At 34.6% G+C, this 8,158-nt stretch overlaps 1 pseudogene; it reads left to right on the forward strand.

Annotated features, from left to right (window-relative positions):
* Window positions 1-3,670: 3,670 nt before the first annotated feature.
* Window positions 3,671-7,623, forward strand: LOC141552738 (origin recognition complex subunit 6-like; annotated as a pseudogene).
* The last annotated feature ends 535 nt before the right edge of the window (window positions 7,624-8,158 follow it).

An 8,158-nucleotide genomic window follows, 5' to 3' on the forward strand; every position in this document is an offset into this window, starting at 1 on the left:
TTCAAAGGTTATTTATTTGTATGAAGTTTTAAAAGTTGAACAATCAATTCATTTTTATTTTAAAGATTCTAATCATTCTGAACAATGTTGAACTAAAGCCCCCAAGTCTGCCACCAGAACCCATTCAGTCCCCTGACATTTAATTACCAATGACACCATAACACAGAAATGCTAATTCCTGCTGCCAGCTCCTTGGTGCTTCACATGACTCATACATTCCCCGTTGGTTCTCTGTCATGAATAGAAACCTTGGGTTCACTCACAGTCATCATTGGTGATCACAGAAGGAACATTTAGTTGCAAGTAAACAAAAGACTGGCCAGTGTGGAGGTGGTTTTTGAGTCACAATGTCTGGAGTCATAGATCAATACAAGATTAAAACTGAAAGAAACCTTAGAGCATATTCAATATAATAGGAAAATGTTGACATGGCAGAGATTCCAGGGCAGAAGTGATTCACCATACTTGGGTCGAAAAGAAATAATCATAGAGAAATACCAAAAACACAGATGAAATGCTTGTCTGCCTAAGCTTAATCTGTCAGGTCTTAAAAGAAATAAGATTCTCTGTGGGAGTGGATATATAGAAGTAGAGGAAGTAGCTTGTGGCAAAGTGATAGGGCTCTGACTTCAGATCTAGCTTTAGACATCCACTAGCTATGTGACTGTAGGCAAGTTACTTGACTTGTTTGCCTCAGTTTCCTTAACTGTGAAATGGGAATAATGACAGTACATACCTTCCAAGGTTGTGAGGATCAAAGGAGACAATACTTTAAAAAGTGCTTAGCATAGTGCCTGGCACATAGTAGGTGCTATATGAATGCTCATACCCTTCCTTTTTCCCTAGAAAAAAGTGGAAGAGAGGAAAATTTGGTTAATCATGGATATGTATATTAATAGACTTATTTTCTGAGAGGCTTCTTAGTATCCTGGATGGGATACCAGAACTGAAATCAGGAAGAACCTAGTTTCAAATCTCTCCTGTGATACATACTGTGTGACTCTGAGCAAATTGTTCTATTTTTCTGAACCTTGGATTTCTCATTTGCAAAATGCACATGATAATAGTAACTGTAATGCCTGCCTCACAAAGTTGTCGTGAAGCCCAATGATCTTTAAAGTGCTAGACTAATGTCAGTTATTTAATTTGCATTTCTTTGGCCCCTTAAGCACTTTCCTGACAACACTTTATGGGAGAAAGTATAACTTTTATGATCACCATCATACAGATGATAAATTTCAAGCTCAAGGAAGGTAAATAAAATCAATATTTCCAAAACAAAACTCATGATCTTGCCTTCAAAACTTGTCCCTCTTCTAAACTTGCTAAATACTGGCAAGGGTTTTACTGGGCTTCCAGTGAGCCTAGCCCACAAGCCTCACTCACCCCCTGCCAATCAGCTGTGAAATCTTGTCATTTCCATGTTCACAAAGTCTCTTCTATATGAACTTTCTCTCCACTCACACAACAACCACCCTCATTCAAGCCCTCATCACATCTCCCCTGGACCACTATGGTATTCTTCTTCTTCTTTGGCCAGCCCTCAAGTCAGTCCCTGTTCCAACTCTTTCTTCACGCAGCAAGAAAAGTGATTTTCCCAAAGTTCAGGACTGACTTTAATTCAATTACCTCTCAGATCAAATATAAACTTTGCCTGGATTTAAAAGAAAATTTAAAAAAATATTCCCAAGTGCACAGCAGAACATAAAAAGGATTCAAAATATAAAGCAACAAATTTTCATTTCTAGAAAGCTTATATAATAAATAGTACACATTGTGTTCAGAGCTCTTCATCTTTTTTTCCCCTTCCTTGTAGGTTTTCTTTTGTTCCCTGCCATGCAACTTTATTCTTTTTTTCCCCTTTCACTCCCCCTTCCTCAAGAAAGCTATAATTAAGCATAAATATACACACATATGTGAGTGCATATGAATGTATATATGCATATACATATCTATAATCATATACATATTATACACATATACATTCATATATATGTAAAATTATACTATGCTTGTCTGTTTTCTATTTTTCTGAAGGTGGATAACATCTTCCTTCAAAGCTTCACATCTTTTATATTTTTCTAACCCTACCAACTCATCATTTCTTACTTTATATAGCATTATTCCAGCCTAGTTATTTTAAATAATCTAAAACTATATTGATTAATATGACTGTAATTTTCCTTTTGATTTTATCTGGCATTTAAACCTCTTCATAATCTCAGCATTTCTTACCTTCCCAAGCATCTTATACATTTTATCCCTTTCTGCATTCTGTGTTGAGTCACAAAGACCCACTTGTTGGTCTTCATGATGCTCATTTCTAATTTCCAAGTTTGTACTGATTGTCTTTCATGTCTGGGTGATCCCCAGTAAGTTACAGAATCTGTTTGGCTCAGTTTCTTCAGCTGTTAAATGAGGATGACAATAGCATCTACCTCACTCACAAGGTTGATGTGAGGATCAACTCACATTGAGACAAAATTTATAAAAGTGCTTAATACTGTTTCTGATTCATTTTTTATTTGTTCAGTCATTTTTCAGTTGTCTGACTTTGTGACCCCATTTGGGTGGTTTGTCATTTAGATACTATATGAATGCTGTTTCCTTTCCCTTTCTCCTCCCCTAGAGGAGAGTAAAGGATGAGAGATGTAGGATGAAAACAAAATTGAGAGCTAAACTACTCCTCAATGTTCACCTCTGTCTCTGAGAATGCTTTGTTTTCTTTTCCCCAAAATTTATTTTATTTGAAGAAACAGGATAAGAAAAAAGAAAAACAGAAAAACAATACAAAACAAAATGAAACATTATCATGTGCCCAGCAGAATATCAGGGAGGTTTCAAAATATTTAACAACAAATATCAATTTAAGAAGGTATAATAGTAGAAGAATTTATATTCATCTTTTCTACACTTCTTTGTAAACTGTTTTATATATATACACATATACACACATATATATGTATATAGATATAGATATAGATATATACATACACATACATACACACATATAGACACACACACATCTCCCTTTCATCCACCCCACCACCCCTAAGCAAACTATAGTTAACATATATTTATGTATACATATGTAAATATATACATACATACAAACAGTCACATCCACACATACCCACATACACACATGTCTTTCCTATCCCTGCTGACTCTTTCCTTAAATTCTGCTTCATGATTTGGCTTACTATTACTTAACCTCTCCCTACCCAAAGAATACCACCCAAATCCTTTGTTTCTTCAAGATTCATCTGAACTGAGATGGTACATCTCAAGTTTCTTCAGATTCATCTGAACTGAGATGGTACATCTTTACCAAGATGGTAAAGGCAGGAACTCACTCAACCTCTCCCCCAAATTGCTTCAAATTCCTTTAAATACTGACTCTAAACAAACTTTAGAGCATCAGAACACCCAAAAAGATGGAGTAGAACATTTTCCAGTCAAAGGCAATTTAAAAGGTCTATGATTTCAGGATGGGAGTCCACCATGCAGGCCTTGGTAACACAGCCCCAGCCCCAATCCCAGCCCCAGTCTCAGCACCAGCAAAGCAGGACCTATGAATCAGCAGGAGTGCTGGAGCCTTCTGGCCCTCTCGACTCAGAGGCATCAAACAGGACTTAGAAGGTGAGCAAAAAAAGTCAATGGTAACAGGATGGAAGGCCAGCCACATTCCACACCACCACAGCCCCAGGTCCGGCTCCAGCCATGGCCTAGTATCAGTGTCATCATTGAAGTGGGACTTCTGACTGCAGCTATACTGGTGCCCAGAGATACTAGGAAGGACTTGGAAAGTCAGTGGAGAGGGTTTGTGACAATGGAGTGGAAGTTGGGCTTGCAGTCCTAGAGCCATCTAATGAAGCCCTGGTCCAAGACCAGCAAAGCAGGACTCTGTTGTTTTAGAATAATGGAATATACCTACTGCTATAATGGGGTGGGGACACCCTTAACAATTCCATGGCAGATAAAAGGGCTTATAGCGAGGTCCTTAGAAGTATCTCTGAAAGAAGCTGTACAAAAACTCTGAAGTTTGGGACGATGCACTCTCCACCCTGGAAACCGAGCCCTACTTTAACAAAGAGAAATGCCTAATAATAGGCTAGGAAAATGAGCAGACAACCAAAAAAGCTTCTAATCATAGAAAGTGACAAGGAAGATCAGAACATACATTCAGAAGAATATAACAAAGTTAAAGCTCCTACATCTAAAGCTTCCAAGAAAAAATAAGAATTGGTCTCAAGCCATGGGAGAGATCAAAAGGAATTTTGAAAATCAAGTAAGAGAGATAGAAGAAAAATTAGGAAAAGAATTGGAAATGGTGGAAAAAAAAAACAACTAACCAGGAGAGAATGCTTTAAAAAGCAAAATTTTCCATTGAGGGAAAAGGTACAAAAGCTCACTGAGGAAAATAATTCCTTAAAAATTATAATTGAGCAAATGGAAGCCAATCATTTTATGGAAAATCTAGATACAATAAAGCAAAACCAACAAAATAGAAAAAATGTGAAATATTTCATTGGCAAAACAACTGACCAAGAAAATCCAGGGTAGATAATTTAAAAATTATTAATTTATGTGAAAGCCACAATCAAAAAAAAAATTCTGCAGTTCATCTTTCAAAAAATTATCTAAGAAAACTGTCCTGATCTTCCAGAAGCAGAGGGTAAATTAGAAATTGAAAGAATCCACTAATCACCACCTGAAAGAAATCCCCAAATGAAAACTCTCAGGAATATAATAGCCAAATTCTGGAACTCCAAGCCTGAGGAGGAAATAGTGAGAGCATTCAAAAAGAAATAATTCATATATAGAGGAGTTACAGTCAGGATAATACAAGATTTAGCAGCTTCTATGTTAAAAGACCAGAGGGCTTGGAATAGGATATTCCAAAGGGCAATAGAGCTATGATTACAACCAAAAATCACCTTCAGAGATATAATCCTTCAGAGGAAAAGATGTATATTCAATGAAATAGAGGATTTTCAAACATTCATGATAAAAAGACAAAAGCTGAGAGGAAAATTTGATTTTCAAATACAGGACTCAAGAGAACCATAAAAAGATAATCAAGAAAGTGATATCATAAGAGATTTAATAAGGTTTATCTCTTTACATTCCTACATGGGAGGATGATTCTTGTGACTCATTAGAACTTTCTCATTATTATGGTAGTTTGAAGGAATATATATATATATATATATATATATATATATATATATATATATATTATATATATATATATATAGACAGAGGATATAGCTGTAAGTTCAATATGAAGGGATAATATATTTTTTTAAAAAGATGATAAAATTAAGGGGGGAAAGAAGAATGTGCTGAGATAAAGGGACAGAGAAAAGTGGGATGGTATAAATTATCTGCCATAAAAGGGAAGACATACTTTTATAGTAAAGGGGAAAAAGGGGAGAAAAGAAAAAGTGAGTGAAGCTTATTCTTATCAGAATTGGTTCAAAGTGGAAATTATATATACATTCAATATAGCAATAGAAATCTATCTTACTCTGTAGGAAAATAGGAGGGGAATGGGATACAGGAAGCAGGTAGGGTGATAAAAGAGAGGGCATATTGGGGGAAGGACTGGTCAGAGTAGCAAAGCACTTTTGAGGATAGACAGATTGAAAGGAGAGAGAAAATAGAATAAATGGGGGGAAATACAGTGAGCAATAGTAATTGTAAGAAGAATTTTAAAGCAAGCTTCTCTGATAAGGCCTTATTTCTCAAACATAGAGGGAATTGAGTCAAATTTATATTAAAAAAATAAGAATAAGCTTCAAATAATAAATGATCAAAAGATGTGATCTATGTTGAAAAGGCTATAAATTAATGTATATCCTTTATCCTTACAATACCACTATTAGGCATGAATACCAAAAAAGGAAAAAGACATATATGTATAAAAATATTTGTAGCAGCTCTCTTTTCAGGGCAAAAAACTGGAAATTGAGGGGAATTCCCATCAATTGGGAATGGCTGAATAAATTATGTGATTGTCATGGAGTATTATTGTTCTATGGGAAATGATGAGCAGGATGATCTCAGAAAAAAAAAAGCCTTGAAAGTTCTCCATGAACTCAAGTAAAGTGAAATATATTATGTGTAAAATAATAGCAATATTCTGGAATGGCCAGTTGCAAATGAATTTACTATTTTCAGCAGCACAATGATCCATGACTACTCTGAAGAATTTATGGTGACAAATCTTATCCATACCCAGAGAAGAAATTGATTGTGTCTGAATACAGATTGAATCATACTCCCTTTTCCTCTTTTTTTTTTAAACTTCATTTTTCCTGAGGGTTTTTAAATTAAGGTTGGAGATCTATGTTTTCTTTCACAACATGACTTTTATGGAAATGTTTTACAAAACTTCAAATGTGGTTTCTTAATGGGGATTGGGGTTGGGGATAAGAGAAAGAATCTGGAACACAAAAGTTAAAAAAACAAATATAAAAATCATTTTAAATGTAACTGGGGAAAATATTAAATAAGTAAGTAAAATGAAAAAAAAATCATTTGAAGCACCACTTTTTGCATAGAGTACAAATGAGATCCTATTTGTAAAGCACTTAGCACAGTGCCTGGCATATAAGAAATCTTTAATAAATGCTTCTTTTTGCTTTCCTTTTCTTCTAAGATTACCTTGAATCTACTTCACATGTATATTATATCTATATCTACATCTATGTCTATGTCAATATTGGTACATGTTGCCATTTCCATTAAAATTCATAAGTTCTCTGAGAGCAAAGAGTAGTGCCTGGTTCATAGTAGGAGCTTAATAAATGCTTGTTATTGATTATCACTTGACTGGTATATCCCCCCTCAAATTAGAGCTCTAGGAGAGAGCTCTATCATTCTTATGCCATGGAATCCAGGCTCATTATACATTTCAAACCTTATCATAATAAGAAAAGCTGAAGAGCACCTGGTCTAATAGATATTTATATACCATGGAAATAAGGAACCCAATTATGCATTTGGCCTTTGCTGTTGATAGTATGCTGTGGCCTTCAGATGGAACTTAGTTAAGCTCTCCCTGCATTAAACAAGAAGATGCATCAAAGCTGTCTTAAGTCAGTTGAGTGAAGGCTCTGAACTCAAATCTGGACATAAAATTCTTAGCTGTAGAGTTTAGTTTCATGGAAGCAGTAAATATAGCTTCCAAGATCTCTCAGAAGGATGAAATTCTTCCCGAGATGCAGAAAGTAGGTCTAGATTGATCTACTACAATCCCTTTTCAAAACAGCTACTCTATTCTCAATATTTGGGGTCCTAAAGCTAAAAGTGGATAAATACAAAATGGTGGCCACATCTGGTATAAAGAAAACTGTTTTTGATTTGATTCTGTAAACATCTGGAAAAAAATGAACAGCACATTAAGGGAGGACCTAGTAAACCAATTAACAGAGAAGAAGCTAAACATTCCAAGAAGGCAAAAATGTAAATCAGGCTCTATGTAAATGGAAGAAAAGTGAAGATTTGAAACAGGATTATGAACAATGGAAAATAAAAATTAGGAAATGCTGCAAAAGTACAAAAGAAGTGATTTCATTATTTGAACTGTCTCCCATTCCCTCTCAACTAAGCTAAGAATGGCCTTTCCATCTCCAATGAGTTTTGATAGGTTAAGTAACATTGTGTTTGTATTTCTGAATAAAGATCTTAAAAGCACTATTTTAATATATTTGGGTTCTTTTTCCTAGGTAATATAAAAATGTCATGTCAAAGAAAACCAATTCACCCCCATCTTGGTACTTTGGTTAGATTATTTTGAGAAGGCAACATATCTAACAGAATGAGACATAGCTCCTGATATTGAAAGCAAGCTTGTCAGAATTAACCATGGTGTTATTTTATGTAGCACAAGTTTCTGCTCACTTATTAAGCAAGCACCAGTTTAAAAAAAAAAAAGACTTCAAGACTTCCAAAGAAATCTTAAGGAAATTTAGAATTCTAGTTTGAATGTACCTCTAGCAATAAATCATTCATTAGTCATTTGAAAACAATAAAAATGTAGGGTTTTTATTCTATTTTGATACCTATTTTTAAATGTTTTTTCAGCCTTTTTAGTTTAGATGAAATAATTTTAATTTTTAAAATAATAAATTTGATTTTGATTTTTTTT

This window comes from Sminthopsis crassicaudata, chromosome 2 (genome assembly GCF_048593235.1).
Source record: "Sminthopsis crassicaudata isolate SCR6 chromosome 2, ASM4859323v1, whole genome shotgun sequence".
Taxonomy (NCBI): domain Eukaryota; kingdom Metazoa; phylum Chordata; class Mammalia; order Dasyuromorphia; family Dasyuridae; genus Sminthopsis; species Sminthopsis crassicaudata.